This window comes from Capsicum annuum, chromosome 11, assembly GCF_002878395.1.
Source record: "Capsicum annuum cultivar UCD-10X-F1 chromosome 11, UCD10Xv1.1, whole genome shotgun sequence".
NCBI classification, from domain to species: Eukaryota; Viridiplantae; Streptophyta; class Magnoliopsida; order Solanales; family Solanaceae; genus Capsicum; species Capsicum annuum.
Window position 1 is genome coordinate 162,798,304 of NC_061121.1, and position 19,336 is coordinate 162,817,639.

The following is a 19,336-nucleotide window of genomic DNA, read 5'->3' on the forward strand; positions in this document are numbered from 1 at the left end:
ACAGGCCCAAACAGAATTTGGCATTCTGAAACACTCAGCGACGACCCATGTGGTGGACCATCGGTCTTGCGACGGACCACCAATTTGGCCGTCAATTTGGACGCGGTTTTTCTGAATTTGAATTTTAAATTCTTTTTACCTGAAAACATATAAATACCCAGTTTTAGGTTTTATTAGTGATCTTTTGACCTTTTTTTGGAGAGTTCCCATACTTGAAACATATTGTACATACTTTTTCTCTGAGATTCATTCTAGAATTGTGGATCTAGATTCCATTATCATTTTCTCTATTGAAGATTGAAAAACAATAATTGTGACTTTTATAAGTAAATTCTGAATTATTTTATGAATAACACAATAATTTTTTCTCTTTCTGTGATGGAGATGCGTGGCTAAGCTCCCATAACTAGGATTATGGGAGCCTTGATGCGAATAGCTGATTGGGGGTTGTGAATCTAGGAGATTCCCATGATTAATTGAAATTGTATAAACCCTTCTTCACTTTAATGATTTTTCTTAGTTGCAAACTTAAAAAGTGAGCCCAAGAACATCACTTGTTCGAATTGAAAAGTATTTGTTGGGAAAAGAAAGGGTTTATATAAATCTAAAGGCTTTAACCTTTGGATAGAGGGTAGATGCCTTAACTGGATCAACCCATGTGAGAATATAGTTGAATAAATAATATATTCCTTAAGTTTGAAAGAATTAAGGGATAAGCTACTCATTTAGGTTGAGAAACTAATGGGTAAACCATAGAATTCAATTACTCTTGCAATTAGAATTGTTCATTGGAAATTCAAAATAGTTCACAACCCTAGCTGCTTAAGCATCTTGGTAATCATAACTCTAGTTTGACTATTCTTACTGAATTACTATTTGCAATACAATCTACTGTTGGATTACTTTCTGTGACAAACATTTGAATACAATGGATAAATCAAAACCCCACTTTATTCTAGAACCTTTGATCAATAGTCTAATAACAAACACAATACTTAGTGAACATAGTATTCCCTGTGGGATTAGACACCCAACCCAGTTGGGTTCTATATTTGACAGCGTCCGCTTACACTTTCTAAAGAGAGTTGTAATTTGGGCGTATCAAATTTTGGCACTGTTGTTGGGGAATACAGTTGTCAATTAAGTTTGTGATTGTTAATTGACCTTTGGTTAAGTTTCCCAAATTTTACCTTTGTTTGTTATTTTTGATTTGTGTAGGGTAGTTGTTGTGTATGCCAAGTACATAGAGATCAGGTGCACTTTTATTACCAGTACATCCAGAACCACAGTTAATTGGCAGAATGGCAGACCCTCAGAAAGCTAAAAGACTAATCACCATGGCTAGAGCTCAGATTAATTAATAGAATGACGGTAGACCTGCACGTCATCCTAATACTAATGATGATGATTTGGGGGATGAAGACTTGTTAGATCCTGCTAACCCAAGGCGTGTAGAGAACGTAGCTGCGCCGGTGAATTGAAATGTAAACAGAAATTGTCTTTTTAGAGCAAGGTAAGACCGTCAGCCTGTGCAGTTTGATCCTAATGATGATGAGGATGGAATGGATGGAGCAGGTGCTACTGGTGCTATTATTCCTCTACATCAAGCACTAGGAGCTAAGTTTAATATTACAAGAATGATGATTCAACTCCTCCATCTGAAGGGGTTATTTGGTGGACTCCCGGGGGATAATCGTAATATGCATTTAGTGAACTTTATCACTATTTGCAAATCCTTTGATAAACCAGGATTGGGATAGAATGCTATCTGACTATGCTTGTTTTCTTTTTGTCTATCTAGAGAGGCAACACTATGGCTTAATGGACTGACTCCCGATTCTATAACCAACTGGAGGTAGTTGAAAGAGGCTTTCCTAGAAAGGTTCTTTCCACCTTTTCGGAGGGTATAGTTGAGGAATAAAATTAGTAACTTTAGGCAGCTCCCCACTGAAGTTCTTTATGAGACCTGAGAGAGGTTTAAAAAGAAGCTGATGCAATGCCCAAACCATAACATGATGGATATTCATTTGATGGAGACTCTTTATCGGGCTTTAAACTCTATTACGAAACCAGTTGTGGATAATGTTGCAGGAGGATCATTCATGGATCTCACTTTTCCAGAGACCTCGGAGATGCTTGATCGGATGACCAAACAAAGTAGAGCTTGGCATACCAGGGATTCTGTGGTGGCAAGCCCTACTGTGTCTGGTGGTATGACTGTAGAGCAATATAAGAAAGAGGAGAAACATGACCAAGACATGGTACACTTGAAGATGCAAATGGATTTATTGACCAAGCATTTATTATTTGGAAAGACTGAGAAAGTGAAAGCTGTAAGATCCCAAGGCAGAGCTGACTCTGATTCTGAAGAAGAGGCAAACTATCTAAACAACTAAGGGGTTTCTGTGGAAACAACCAAGGGAACCAAGGTCGGAACTATTATGACAAAGATGGGTATATAGATAGGGACCAAGGGAGTTGGAAGAATAATAATAATAGGTATGGATTGTATGTACCTCCTGAAAGTTGTGATAATGCTGCCACCAGCTCAGGAAAAATTTCCATGGAGGACATAATGGAGAAACTATTAAAAGGAGTTGAGGCAATAAATATTGGGGTGACGATGAAGAGTGACATATCTTCTATGAGTCAATTAGTAAATTCGCACTCGACTGCTAGCAAATAACTGGAGTAGTAGATGAGCCAATTATCCACAACATTCAACCAAAGAAAGAGTGGGACTCTACCAAGTGATACCATTCAGAATCGAGGACTGATGGATCGTGTATGGCTATCACCACTAAGAGTGGTAAAATGATATCTAGTCTATTTTTGGGAGCATCCTCTCATATTACTGAGGTCAAAATAGACGGGGAGATAATTTATGAATCTCCAGTGATGCCTGTAGAGTTAGGAGGTTTAGAAAAGAAGAGTTTAGAAATGGAACAACTACCTAAGCTGAAGCATATTAGTAATGTAGAGCATGACATAAGAAAGAAGGTAGAGGTTGCTCCAGTTGAAATCCCAAGGCCACCACCTCCATTTCTATAACAATTAAAGAAAAAAGAAGATGATGGCAAGTTTAGCAAATTTATGGCTATGTTGAAGCAGTTGACAGTGAATGTGCCCATAGTTGAAGCACTAGAACAAATGCCCGGATATGCTAAGTTTATGAAAGATCTGTTGACGAAGAAAAGGACTGTAAGCTATGAAATGATAGACAATCTTCATCATTTTAGCGCTATTTCTACAAGATCTATTGTGCAGAAGAAAGATGATCTGGGAGCATTACTATCCCATATACGATTGGATTGTTAAATTTTGAAAGGGCCATTTGTGATCTTGGGGAAAGTATAAATCTGATGCCATTGGCGATTTTTAAGAAACTCGGTTTGGGAGATCCTACGCCCATTAATATTCAGCTTTTAATGGCGGATAGATCGGTGAAAAGGCCGATTGGGATTCTACATGATGTACTTATAAAAGTGGTCGATTTTAAATTTTCTACCGACTTTGTAATTCTTGATTGCGAAGTGGACTTTGAAGTACCCATAATTTTGGACAGTTCATTCTTAGCAACTAAGAGAGTGTTAGTTGACCTGGAGTTGAATGAGCTAAAATTTAGGCTCAATGGGAAAGAGGTTAATTTTAAAGTGTGTAAATCCATGAAACAACAAAAGGAGATGAGTGTCTTCTCAATTGTTGATGTGTTCTATAAAAATAAGCGAGATGTACCAGTTAAGGATAGGTTTGCTGTGGAGACCATAGATGGTGGGGTTGAACTTGAAAGGGGTGTTAGAGCTTCTAAAGTGGCTGGACTAGGAATAATGCATTTTCTTGATTCAAGAAGTAAAGTAAAGAGGTATCAACAAGGTATCTTGATGAATTTTGAGTAGTCAAGATGACCGAGTCGTTTCACGACGTTAAATCGGGGGCTACTTGGGAAACAACCCAAGTTGTTTTGTTGTTTGTATTCATCTTATGTGGTTGACATCAAATTTTTGCACCTATGGTGCCACAAGTATATTTCTGATTCTCTTGTTTTGGTTTGACATATTGGGGATAGTGCATGATTTTAAGTTGAGGGTATATGGGCTACTTGTGGGTGTTGATGTCCTCTTGGAGTTTTTGTTGCCGTATCTATTTTCCTTGAAGTCTTGTTCCTAGTAGAGCCGGCATGTTTAGGCATATTGTGTTTTATTTCGTGATGTTTTGTGGTTAATTGGGAGAAAAATAAGTATCTAAGGTAGTTGACATATTTTTGTTGATTTTTGGGACAAATCATAAATACCTCTCCAATTATCTATTTTGTAACTGTATGATATGCATCTATATGCGACTATTGTAAATCTTTTTATGGAATTAGTATTAGGGACACAATGATCATTGCTAACAATTGCATAACTCGGTCAGGCAGTAGCTTGTGATATACCTTTGTTCCAAGTATGTGTGACATATTACCAAGTTTCTTTGTGTGTTAAATCCAGAACTTGCCCGGTTAGTCTTGCCTAGGTTGTAGGATAATGGTTAGGAAAGGATCATAGGCCATTTTTTTTATATTAATCCACTTTTAGCCTAAATGGTCTTCCATGTGTGAATGATATCCCTTGATCCCAATTTTGAGCCTGTATGCTAATTTTTTTTGTAGACCTATCACCTTCCTATTTGTATCATAATGAACCTGTTTTGGCCCTGGTCCTCCTTGGACATTGTGCACTTTGACTTAGAAAAATAGCTTAAGTTGAGGGTAGTTACCATAGGGGTGCGTGATGTAAAGTGAATATAAAGAAAAGTAAAATGAGAGAAAGATTGCAAGGGTGGGTGTGGTAGAAAAAGAATAAGAAAAGAAAAGTTGTAAAAAAGAGAAAATGAAAGACTAAAAATTCGTACCCAGCCTGAAGTTGCTTTAATAAAGAAAGGGAGAAATAAGTTAAAGGTTAATAAGTGAGACTCCAAAATTTAGTGTAGTGCCAAGGAGTCCTAGTCACTTTAAATATCTTTACATATCATACCAGCAATAAGCCTGCGTTACAAGCTGAAGAAAAGTCCTATAGTGATCCTAACTTAACTCTCTAAAAGCTTAGGTGATGAAAATAAGGGCAAACTTATGGTATTTGACATACATTGATTGGAACTTCTTTCTGAGAGTGAGTGTCTCTTAACCATTCCCACATTGACATACTTGATTTCATATATAAGTGAGGAGGGACTTCTTCGTTGTAAGGGCACATGGGTTGTATTGCTGGCTGCTTACTTGTTAAGGTAGTGTAACTCGTACATATGCGTGGTTGTTTGTTACTCATGTGATGCCATAGCTTGATTTTTTTGTGTCACATTGTTGACTTTTATTAATATACACAGTTGGATTTAAAGTGATTTAACTTAAAGCGTAATATGTTTTGAACTAAAATTGATGATTGACTGTCATAGGTATCTTATGTTTATCTTGGTTAATCATCGTAGTATGGTATTATGCAGTTTATTGAGGATAAGCAATTGTTTTAAGTTGAGGGTGTTGATGTTCCGTCTTTTGATGAAACATTATGCATTTTTTTCTTGGGAAAATTGTATGTTTTCAAGCAACCAAGGTTGCATTTAATGCTGGATTTTAGTGTTGCAGGGTAAGGAACTAGCTGAAGGAGAAGACTCAGGAAATTAGTAGAAAAACACCACTTACGGTTAAAATGGTGGACCACCAATCTTGCGACGGACCACCAACTTGACTACCAGGCCCAAAACAGAATCCAGGATTTCAAAAGACCGAGTAAAGATCAAAATGGTGGACCACCAGTCTTGCGATGAACCACCAACCTGACCACTAGGACCAAACAAAATCTGGCATCCTGAAACACTCAGCTATGACCCATGTGGTGGACCACCAGTCTTGCGACGGACTACCAATTTGGCCGTCAATTTGGATGCGGTTTTTCTGAATTCGAATTTTAAATCCTTTTTACCTGGGAACATATAAATACTCAGTTTTAGGTTTTATTAGGGACCTTTTGACCTTTATTGGAGAGTTCCCATACTTGAAATATTTTGTACATAGTTTTTCTCTGAGATTCATTCTAGAATTATGGATCTAGATTCCATTATCATTTTCTCCATTGAAGATTGAAGAACAATAATTGTGACTTTTATAAGTAAATTCTGAATTATTTTATGAATAACACAATAATTTTTTCTCTTTCTATGATGGAGATGCGTGGCTAAGCTCCCATAACTAGGATTATGGGAGCCTTGATGCGAATAGCTGATTGGGGGTTGTGAATCTAGGAGATTCCCATGATTAATTGAAATTGCATAAACCGTTCTTCACTTTAATGATTTTTCTTGGTTGCAAACTCTAAAAGTGAGCCCAAGAACATCACTTGTTCGAATAGAAAAATGTTTGTTGGGAAAAGAAAGGATTTACATAAATCTAAAGGCTTTAACCTTTGGATAGAGGGTAGATGCCTTAACCGGATGAACCTATGTGAGAATCTAGTTGAATAAATAATATGTTTCTTAAGTTTGAAAGAATTAAGGGATAAGCTACTCAGTTAGGTTGAGTAACTAATAGGTAAACCATAGAATTCAATTACTCTTGCAATTAGAATTGTTCATTGGGAATTCAAAATAGTTCACAACCTTAGCTGCTTTAGCATCTTGGTAATCATAACTCTAGTTTGACTACTCTTAATGAATTACTATTTGCAATACAATTTACAGTTGGATTTCTTTCTGTGACTATCATTTGAATACAATTGATAAATCAAAACCCCATTATTATTCTGGAACCTTTGATCAACAGTCTAATAACAACCATAATACTTAGTAAACATAGTATTCCCCGTGGGATTCGACACCCAAACCAGTTGGGTTCTATATTTAACAGCGACCACTTATACTTTCTAACAAGAGTTTTAATTTGGGCGTATCAGCAGGCAAAGTTAGCTGAGTCGATATAGACAATAAACCGTCGAGCAGTACTCTATGGAAACCAAAATAGAGTTAGGAGAGGCTGACCTCAAGTGATCCCTACATATTAGTATGTTCTGCCATTTGAAGATGATGAAGAGGATCTGGGATACATTGAGCCGACAAAGACTGTAGCTATCATTCCACCTGTTTTGCCCACTAATGTTAAGTTCAACATTTCTAGTGCTATGATTCAGCTCATATACTTAAAGGCTATGTTTGCAGGGTTTTCTACAGACAATGCAAACATGCATCTGGCGCATTTTACTAGGATCTGCACTTCATATACCATACTTGGGGCAGATCAGGAAGCATTGAGACTGAGTTTGTTTCCCTTCTCTTTTACCGGAGAAGCATCTTTATTGCCAGGGAAACTTTCAAAAGTGTCTATCACTACATAGAGCGATTTACATAGATAATTCTTGAATAATTTATTTCCTCTATCCAAGGTATTGCAACTCAAGGACGAGATTTCTAACTTCAACCAGCTGCAGTCAGAATCTATGTGTGAGGCATGGTTCAGGTTCAAGAAGAAGCTTAGCATGGTGACCAACCACCGAATTTCAGGGACAAACTTGTTGGAGGTCTTCCACAAAGCCTTGACTATCAGTTGCAGAGCAATGGCAATCACTATCTTCAGAGTAGCCTTCATGAGATTATGATGGGAGATGGCTTCGAGTATTATGGATCAGATCTCATTAACTAGCTGAGGGTGGCAAACTCAGGAGGTTTAAAGAGGTGAAAAGAAGGGAGACTGAGGTACAGTCACCATTCCATGTTCTATTGGGTCCTATGACATTAATTAGGCTCTATGCAATATGGGAGAAGGAATAAATGTAATGCCATTATTGATATACAAGTTATCAGGTTGGTTCAACATAGCATGATAAGCCTATGGAGTTGAGAAACTGGGGGGAATACAATCCTAGTATTCACCAATCTTGATCACAACCAAAGTTAATATTTTCTCTTTATTCAATATTGCCATTCAAATCCCCCCATTTACTTTTCCAGTTTTGCTCATTGATTACATCATCTTAAATCTACGAGTCCATGTATTCCCTTAGGATTTGACCCCAACCTTTGTTGGGTTACTATATTTTGACAACGACTATGTTATCATCTAAGAGGAGGTGTTGTTTGGATGTCATCAAAATATTATTTGGAAGTTATCACATAGCTCGGATAGTGCAACACTCAATATGACCTCCCATTTGGCCTCTGCCTACTCAATTCTAGTCCTAACCCTTAATCTCATTTGCTCATAGAGGGTAGTCATTTTAGTCTTAATAGGCCTCACCCTAGCATCGATGGACCTCTGGCTTTCCAGTAAGCTCTGCAAAAACTCTCTAGTTAGAGTGATCATACTTGAAGTAGGAGCTGTAGTGGATGGGCGAGTAGGCTCTGAAGGTACATCCACTGGCTCTGAGGTCAAAGCCGAGGCTGAAGAAGAAGTGTTGGTGTACCCTTACCTTGTGTATTAGAGTTTAGAGCCTCTCCTTGTTTCCTTATATTTATGTCAATACTAACACTCACATCACCTTGATATGCCTTATCAGGTTCTATGGAAACTACCGAGCCCTCAGTCTAGGCCTGTGGTACTGCTGCCTGCTATCTCGATCTCCTAAAAGTGCTTGGACGTGGCAGATCCTTCATAGTCTTTTTCTATAAAGCCATCATTGTAAGTATGCTATCGTCTACTCCTGGGATCTCAGACACTCTAACCTCATCACACCACCTCTGAATTATTTAGGGGAATGGAAAATTAGTCAACTCCTTAAATGCTCTGTCATGTAATTTATCCTGAGGATGGTAGCAAAATGAACAGTAGATCCATCCATCATTAAAGAAACCAGTAGTGCTCCCTCCCATGTTAATGTATTATCCAAAGCAGTGGGTATCAGTTGGTATCTAACTAATAACCATCAAAACTTGGCTTCATATGTTAATAGGCTCTTCTTGATTACAGTAATCCCCTCAATCCATGGGGTTGCATCACCCAATGGTGAAATATAACTGGCTATTTATCTGGATATCTTAACCCTCTTTTATCGTTACTTAGTCTCTTGCATGATATATTGATCATATGCGACCCTCAATCTGTGGTCACACTTAGCTGTAGATGCAAGAGTAGTGTAATCTGGGCTGAAGATAACTCTGCGGATAGTCTCTATCGAAAATATCAACTTCGATCCCTCTAACCAATGTATGATCAAGTTGTGGCTGCCTCACAAATCTCACCAGGCCAGGATATTTATGCATAGGAATGACTACCGTAGCTCTGTAGGATGCAAAAAATTCTTGTACCATAGTCGGGCTGTATGAACCGAGTGGCTTTATCATCCACTCTAGATGATATCTATCAAATGTTTCCCATAACTGTGGTACTCGATTTATACCCGATAGGTCAATCCGACGCTTCTCATAAATGTACCTCGTAGGCCTGCCTGCCTTTCGAACATAATTGTTAATAGTAAATATCTCCTGCATCCCTTCCATATACCACCTCAGATATCCCTCTTTGAGAGGTGCATCTAAGGCATGTGTGGAAGCGGGACTTTACCCCTGCTGCACTGACTCATCTTGGGTAGCCTTCTCTATACACTTCTCAGATTAGGGTATATCTTTCTGTTGTACATGAGTAGCGGTACCCTCCTCAGACTGGGGCATCGCAGATGGTTCCTTCTGCTCTACCTCCTCGAATGAATCCTGCGACCCCTCCTTAGACTAGGGGTCCTGAGCAGCAATCTGTGGAGTAGACTCAAAATCCATCTCCTCCTCATCATCATCAGCAGTAGGTAAAGGAGTGTATGGCGGTGATATCCACATTGCTTTATCCTTGGCCGGGCTGTAACTGTCTAAGCAACCTGGCGTATTTGTCCTCTCGTGATTCCTTGTGTCACCCCTACTACGGTGTCTCTACATCGCTGCCTTGGGTACTCCTCCACTAAACCACTAGGCTTGGAAGACTCTGCCCGTCTTCTCGAAGTACTGACCTTCATCTTCTTCATAACTTTAGGGGCTATATGTATCGGAAAAAATAGTTGATAGTTTCCAACAAAAGTGAGGGATAACAAAAGTTGAAGAAAAACTCAAAATTTGAAAAGTTTGAATTTTTCCTTGATTTTCACATCACTATAACCTATTTTAAATCCCAATAAGTCTAATGTGCACTTGCCTATCATAATCACAACTTTCAAAGCAAACAAATATGCTCAACTAGTGGTATTACTTTTATTCGTTCGAGTCCAACTCCCGATTGGGGCCAAACTTTAGATTTTTCTTCAAAACAAGGCCCTACATTATGATTTTAGGCTACTTCAAGACTCCTACACACAAGCATGATATATTTTATATATTTTGCAATGGAATACACATATCAACTTGTTTAAACAACAAATCAATCAATACATGAACTTTAGGAGCCGAGAAAGTTACCTCTTTTATGATGAATTGATAATGAAAAATGAAGAACTCAAGCAAAACCAAAGTTAGAACTTGTTTTTACCATGTTGTCAAAAGTTGGTATCTCAAATAAGTGTCAATTTAGCCTTTACTTAAGTGTGGGGTTAGTTTGTGTTTTAACAGAGAATTTTAAATTCAAAGAGAAAAGTAAAGTTTTGAGGATTAGAATAAGTTAGAATGAGGTTAAGATTGTTTAAATATAGGTGGGGGCTGTTTTAGGTCATATCTAAGTATTGGTGGGCTCAAAATTTAAATTAAAAAGTGGGCCTAATTTGACCTAGCCACGGCTTGTACCTGCGGCCACCACTTGCGGTCAGGCTTTGGGCACAGGTGCCATCTACAGCAAGCCAAGTAAAAATTTTGGCCTACTTTCCTACAATCCAAACTTTGCATTTTGATACTTTTCCAGCTACTTATGGTCCCGTAACCTCAGTTTGAGGTCCCAAAAGTAAAATTAGATGCCAAAGTCCATAACCTTTATTTTTTATCCTCAAAATTTTAACTTTTCAACTTATTACTCAACTTACTGTGTGGGACTTGTGACCATGATGTGTTGATCACACAGTCTACTTACCTAAAAATCGATGAATATAGCATTTTTGACCATATTTCAGGTAAGTCAAAAGCTAAAATTTGATAAAAAGGAAAAACAACAAAAAATATGAACACTAAAAATAGTGGGTTTCCTCTCACTCAGTGCTTGATTAACATCGTGGCATGAAGTGGCTATATTGGTTACTCATAATTCACCAACAAGCCCATGGGTTGCCTCTTATGCAGAGCTTGATTTGAAGTCGCGACATGACACGGGTATCTTGACTACTCAAAATTCATCAAGACACCCATAGGAGTATCCTTCAGGGTCATCAATACAATCAATCACTGGCACTACCCTCATGTCGGTTGGCTACTTCATTGATTTTCAGATGTTGAATATAGCTTCTTTATCATCAACTTTGGATTTCAGCTCACCTTTCTCCATGTCAAATATGGCTTTACCTATGCCCATAAATGATCTTCCCAATATAATGGGCATTTTGGTGTCAACCTTATAGTCTAGAATGACAAAGTCAGTAAAAAATATGAAGTTATCCACCCTCATGTTCACATCAAATGAAATTCCCACAGGCTTCTTTACTGTACAGTTAACATCAACAACCATATCAAAGTTAGTTATAGAGGGTTTAAGCCCAATTGATTAAATACGGCCAGCAACATCAAATTAAGGATGGCTCCTAAATCACACAAGACTCTGGCAAACCGAGATGAACCAATAGTGCATGGTATAATGAATGCTCTGGGATAACCCTTTTTTGTGCCAAATACCTAGTCGTAACTGTACTGTAGTGGTTGCCTCTGGTTTGGAGTTTCTAACATCTGCTCGAACTGGTGCTCCAACTGCTTGATAGTAGTGGCATATGACTCAACCTTCTAGGTCAACCCTGAAATAACAACCTTAATCTCCTTAAGGCTGATCTCTCAATTTTCTTGACCCTTTACTAGCTAACCCAACATCTATTCCAATCTGGATTTTACATCTCATCTGCTAGGTGGAATGTACCTATCTCTCTTCACTCTGTAATCATCCTTTTTCCTCCAGTTACCAGCTCACTCTATGCTATGGTCTTTGTATCTGTCATAGTAGTTTTGCCCTTAGTTTCCTTGCCCTTGGTCTCGAAAACCGCTAATTGACAATCAATATAATTTGCTTCCTCCTCTAATTATGACTCACAAGCTTTGGAAGCTGACCCTTGTGCTGCTACTACGTTCACTTTCTTAAAATTCGCTGCTTTAAGCTGCTTTCCTAGTACCTTTAGATCAGTTCTTAGCAATGCAATATCTTGTGCTACTGTGTCATCAGCTACTTTCTAGTTGCATGAGGCACCAATATCATAAGTGCTAGATCCCCTCTCAGCCTCTTGAGTTTTCCACCCTTAGTTGGTAAGTGAGATCTAATCTAATATCTCTTAAGCTGTCTTTTAGCGTAGTCTCATAAAAGCTCCTCCAGATATGGTATCTACCATAGCTCTGGAAGTGATGGTTAGGGCTCTGAAGAATATCTCCAGTAAGCTCGTCCCTGATAATTGATGGTTGGGTACCATACTTAGCTTCTTTTTTAACCTGAACCAAGCCTCATACATAGAATCTGACTGCAGCTACCTAAAATTATAAATCTCATCCTTAAGCTGCAACATCCTGGATAGAGAAAAGAACCTGTTCAGGAAATTCCTACGCAACTCATTCCATATGGTGATAGAGCCTCTTGGCAGTTCCCCTAACAATAAAGATGCGTCTCCTGTATATGAGAAGGGGAGCAACCTCAGTCTGAGTGCTCCTAATTTACCCCTGGTTTGTGTATGACCTGAAGATCCTGATAAAATTGGCAAGGTGTAATTTTGCATTATCTGTAGGTAGACCTTTAAGCACACCCTTTACATTTAGAAGTTGGATTATTGCGCTTGTGAAGTCAAACTTGATGCCTGGGGGTAAATAAGAAGTACAATTGCTCTAGTATCTGCCGGCTTAATGTATTCCAAATATTCTTCATCATCAATATATGGATTCACATACTGATATGTTGGGATTACTTGAACATTTGAACCTCTAGCCCTATTCTGGTTTTCACCGAGTGCTGCTCGATAGCCTGTTGCTTGTTTCTACTCAACTAGCTCTGCCTTCTAAGCTACTCGCTGGGATTCTTCAATTGTTCTCCTTTTGGCTTCAACTTGAGCTAACTGCTCACTAGTCTGACGATAAAAAATAGCTTGTACTCCTTCGGGAGGAGGGGAAGGTACAACATCACGAACCCCTTGATAGGTTCATTTAGGATCCTTTATAGATTCAAATTCAGGGGGGGTAAGGGATTGCCTTTACTTTGTATGCTAGGCATACATCCGCGTATACCCAACTACAAACTAAAAAAAAAAACCCCAAAAACTTCAACAACATCTAATCATAAATCAACATTGTGTTTCTCAGCAACGTCGCCAATATTTTGATGATATCCAAACAATACCTTCTCTTAGATGATGATACAGTCACTGTCAAAATATAGTAACCCGACAAAGGTTAAGGTGGAATCCCAAGGAAACACATGGAAATGTTAATCTCAACAGTTGTAGTCAATAGGCAGAGCAAGAAAAGTAAATGGGGGGTTTTTGTGTACTAATCTCGAGCAAGTAACTATTTTGACTTCAGTTGTTATTAGTGTAGGTGAACACTAGGATTGCATTCCCCTTGGCTTCTCTACTCCGTAGGCTTATTATGCTTTGTTGAACCAACCCAATACCTTACAAACAAAATCGATAAGTTATGTACCTTCTAAAGTCTTTTGGACGAGCAGAATGATTTTACCCTTTACCTTTTGAGTCTCAGGATGATTCCTTACTAACCCTTATCTTGATCCTAGTTAACTATTACCTTTTGATTCTCTAATTATTAGATAAAATCTAACTATTTTACTAAGATAGAACCTAGAAGCATGGATCAACAGTTAAACTCAAAATTACTATAGTCTTTATCTTTTCCTAGTCACTACTCCTTTTTTGGAGTAAGCATCAATATCTAGGTAGGATCCTAATGTGTGCACCCATTAAGAAAACTATTATAATGAATATAAATAAATACATGTATGGGTATCGATTCAGTACAACAACACTTTTCCTACTTAGTCAATCCACCAGGGTTTTCACAACCCTAGCTATGGGGTTTAGCCACTCATGCTTGTGAAGAAATCAATAACATTCATTGTTGAAAGCATAGATGAAATCACAATGATAAGAAGTGTAAAAACCTTCAACCGTAACTGAATTAATCAACTGAAGTTAATACCAGAGAATCCCAAGATCAAAATTGAATCTTGGAATAAAAAGATATTTGTGAATATCAAAAGTGCATGACTCCTACTAAAGCACATAAAGGGTATTTATAGTACACGAGAAAACCATAAAACCAAAGCCTGAATAAAATAGGAGAAAACTGGGTCGGTGGCCACATATGGCCTGTACCTGTGCTCTAACCCTGGTGCAGGTAGTACCTATGGTCCTGACCTTGGGCACATGTACAGGGCACAGGTAGTGAATAAAAAAATTCTGCAAGTTCAGCTCTCGAGATTTTGGAATCTTCTGGCACTTTCTTTGCCTACCTGCGGTCCGTAGGTCCTACTTGCTATCCGTAGGTTGACTTAGTAGGTGCCGAAAGTCATTTTTTCAGCTTTTCTTCAATTTTCGAACATGCTTTGATTACAATCAAGCCAAAAAGTATCCCGAACATCCATAATTGCTTCCAAAAGTAGCCAAAAACACCCTTTTCACCCTTTTCATGAACTTAGTATTCAAAACATGATTTCCTGCAAAACATATCCAAAATAACCTCAAAACTTGCAAATTTTCCTCGTTTTAAGCATCGAAAGTGCTATGTTTCTATAGTATATTAGCCATTGTGTTCGTGGTGCTTCGAGTGCAATCGTATAAGTCAACCAAGAAGTTAAGAATTGCAATCCCGATATAAAGGTTGCTGTTTGTAGGGACCATATAACTAAGGGTTACATTTATAAGGAGGTTACTGCTTAAGTTGCTCGGACTCTCCAATAATATTATTTCATTCATATCGGATCCTTAAAAAATATACTATTTTGGAGGATCCAACATGGATCCAAAGATATTTTGAAGAGTCCGAGCTAGGTCATTAACAAAAATAGATATGATAACATAGGACCACTATTAGAAATTTTGATAGCATATTATTACGAACATCCAGTTGGTGCTTTATGTAGGTCATTAGTAATTTCATACATAAAATAAATATGTAGGGCGACATCGGATCATCTTGTGTTACTCCCCGAGAAGGGGAGAAAATTTAGTTTGGGAACCATTCTCCAAAACAAAAATACTACTAATGGTGATACAACTCATAATAAGGGTCGTGTTATTGTAAAAAACTTAAGAATCTTAGAGTACGATAGATAAAAGATCATTCAATGATCAACAACTTTTTCTAAGTCTAGCTTGAGCATGAGAGATCTTTTTTTTTTATCTTTAGTCCTATTGATGTGATAAAAAATTTCCTAGACTAATATAGTACTATCATAAGCCCTATGAACTGTAATAAAACTAGTTTGTTGCAGGCAAATAAGGTCAATGAGGAAAGTTTTAATATGGTTAGCAATAATTTTGGTCACAACTTTGTACCTAATATTAGACAAACCAAAAGGCCTAAGAAAATTTTAAAAGACTAATATTTTTGTACTTATGGATTAGGCAAAGGTAAGTATTCTTAAAAGATTTGGGCACTGAATAAGTGGTAAAATTTTAGTCGCAGCAGTCTAAAATACTCTTACTTATAATTTTCCAATGATGTTGGTAGAAATAGGGGTAAAATCCGTCCGGGCCTGGAAGCTTGAAGGGAAGTAACACATTATAAAGCTTATGATTAGTGAAAGGTCTGTCAAGATATTCTAGATCAATTTTAAGAAAGATATAAGCAGTGTTATAATTATCAGTCCTACTAATAGAAACATGTTCTAAAGTAAAATAATTTTTTTTAAATAAATGAAAGCATGGTTAATAATATGATCATGGGTTGTTATCCAATATTTGTCTTCATCCTTTCAATAGGAAATGTTGTAATTCCGTCTTTGATTGACTATAGACATGTGATAAAATTTAGTATTAGCATCCCAATAATTTAGCCAATTTATTCTAGATCGGAGTTTTCAGTAATCTTTCTCAACTTGGAGGATATTATTATAATCCTTGGCAAGGGTTATTTCTAAATTTAAAAAAAAATCGTTATACAATATGAGTCAGAATATTGAATACCACTAAGTCTCGCCACAATTTTTTTTTCTTATGAAATATATCCTAAAGGTGGTTTTACTCTATTCTGTAGTTACATTTCTAAATTGGGAAGTATCTTTAAGGAGGTTATTGTTAGTCCAGCAGGTCTCTACAATATTTTTTTACAAGGGGTGTTTAATCCAAAAATCTCAAGCCTGAAGGGTTAACTACCACGAGGTCTACTAGAGTTCGTAAGAGTAATGTGTAAGAGAGTATGAGAGGAATGGGTCTTAGGCAAATGAGTAACTCTAGAATTATAATATAGTTGAAAGGATTTATCATTAGAAAAAACACAACCTAGTTTTTCCAAAATAAGTCCAAGACTTTTTTCGCCTGTGCTTTGACCAAGTATGCCGACCAACTTTCAACCCCAGGTTTAGTAGATTATAATTATTAATACAAGACCAAAACATATTGTTCCTTTTATTATTAATAGTTTGTCTGCCCCCTCCCCCCAATCTATCCTATTGATATAAAATCATACTAAATTACCAGTCAATAACCAAAGAGTGTCTATAGTTCTATTATAGTTAATTAAATTATACCAAAGTTTAGATCTTTTATTATTTTAGTACTAGCATAAATAGCCAAAAAAACACCAAGAAAGAGAATTAGAGTCTACCTGAATCATTGCATACACTTCTTGATTAGTATGGTTCTTAAGAGTAACTTGGACCATAGGAGAATACCACATCAAAATCATGCCCCCCGAATTCCCAACAGTTGGGACCTCAAAGTAATCATCAAAATCAAATTCATCCTTAAGAGATTAGTGACTATCCTTCTTGGTTTCTAATAAAGCAATGAGCTATGATTCCTAGCGAGCTCCTTAAAATTCCTTTTGAAATTTTTATTGTTCACTTCATTGGTGTTCCACACAACAAAGCTAGTGACTTGGTCTATGAGATTATTGGTTAAGAATGGGATCAAGAATTTCTTGTTCTTTGAGTTGAAGATTCAACAAGGCCTCTATGTTGGAGCCATTATCATATATGTTTTGCTAGATCTTGATTTACCACAGAGCAGAGAATAAAGGAGCATTTCAGGAGATTGTTTAGACAATTATGAATATATTTTTTGTCCTCTTTCTCTGAAAACACTATAAGAGATACATTCTTTGTATTTGAAATTTTGATGAATGAAGCTCTAGTTAGAGAAGTTTTTCCTACTCTTTCTTAAACCATAGAGAGAGTTTGGGGAAAGCCATGGGAGTTAGGGTTTGGGGGGATTAGCATAAACTAGAGTTAACCCACTTGGACTAGTTGAGATTTCCATGAAAAGAATATTAGGTTGTCTGATATTACTTTTGGGGGTAAAATAAAAGTTTGAGAGATGTTGTTCATGATGTGGTAAGGTTTCAGATGGTGGGAAAGATTCTACAGACCTTTCATGGTCTATAGATAGCTTGAAAGTATGGATTGGGATGAAGGATCCATGTTATTTATCAACCATATTTGGTTAACAAAATTTGTTAATGTAATTCTCATCCTCTCTGTCACTAGTTTAGCTAGTTGATTTTTGTTCTGGAGCTCAACAGTTAATTGAGCACCATTTATCTCTATTGTGAATGTGGTTGCATTAGCCCGCTACCCCATTCTATTTATGATAATGGTTGGTAAAGGGGTTGAACGAGTGAAGTTATAATAATTTGTGGAGGGTAGGTTAGTGGAATATGAGTAGTAGTGGGTGGATGTTCAGATTCGGATGGAGCATTATGTACGAAAGAATTGGTGGATGGAGTAGTGGAGATAGATTGATGTTTTGGTGAGAGTGATTTTGAGATCTTGATATCTTGAGAGCAAAGTTGAGAGTAAGAAGCAAGAGTGTTGCTTGGTTGGTTTAAAGGTTACAATAATTATATATCTTTATAAAAAGATATCCCTGTAAGATTATTGGTTTATAGAGATACAAAAAAGAAAGAGTTTGTAAGATTGATATGTTTTAGTGAGAGAAAATTTGAGATCATGACACCTTGAGAGCAATGTTGAGAGTAAGAAGCAAGAGTGTTGTTTGGTTGGTTTAAAGGTTGCAATGATTGTATATCTTTATAAGAAGATATCCCTGTAAGAGTATTGGTTGATAGAGATATGGAAAGGAAAGATTTAGAAGATTGATTTCTTGACAAGTAACCTTTGACACTTGGCAAAAATCTTTTGCCTAATATGTTTGCATGCAAATGGCATTAGTGTCCATGCTCGTTGAAATATCATTAGGAGGGTTGTTTTGCAAATAGGGTGATGTAGGGGCCTAATATATTTGTTCTAGGGGAATATGAGTTAAATTATTATCATTAAGGGGCTCCCTATTAGACGAGTTGACAAAATTAGGATTGTCTTTAGGAATAATACTTTGTTTGTGGGATGAAACACTTGCGGAGGGATAATCAAACATGGTAGTTAAAGAATAAAATTTATTAATAGACAAAAATTCTATTTGAGAGTTAATTCTAATGGTTTCTTTAATAAGTTTATTACAACCAACTGATTGTTCACAGAGGCAGCATTGATTGTACTAGAATTAATAGTAGAAAGTGATTTCTCCACTAACCTTGTCTTGGATTTGTTTTACCTGAGGATTTCTTTTTCTTTGAGAATTGTACTATGTGTCATTCCTCCATATTTGTATTTGATTCTTTTGCCTCAACTGGACTATTAGGAGTGCCTTGCGATTGTGAGCATGAGTAATTTTATAACTGTATTCCTTGACAATATGACCTAGGCATCCACAATTTTTCATAGAAAATTTTCAACCTCATAAATAATTTGTTGCATATGGCTTTCAATATAAATCCAATTAGAATTTGGATTGGCAAAAGAAATCTGAATGTAGAGCCTAATGTGTCTCCCCAGTAAAGTGGAGCTGGTACATACATCTTTTTCTAATAATTTGTCTATAGAATTTCCTACTTTTTGTAGTAGGATATTGTTATAATACTTCGTAGGGAGATGTACCTAAATTAGGTAGGATGAGAAGATAGCTTTTTCGGGAATAAAATTCACTTCCCATTTTTGTTTTGATAGATAATGGCCATAGACAAACCAAGGACCATTATATAACACTATATTCATGTTTTC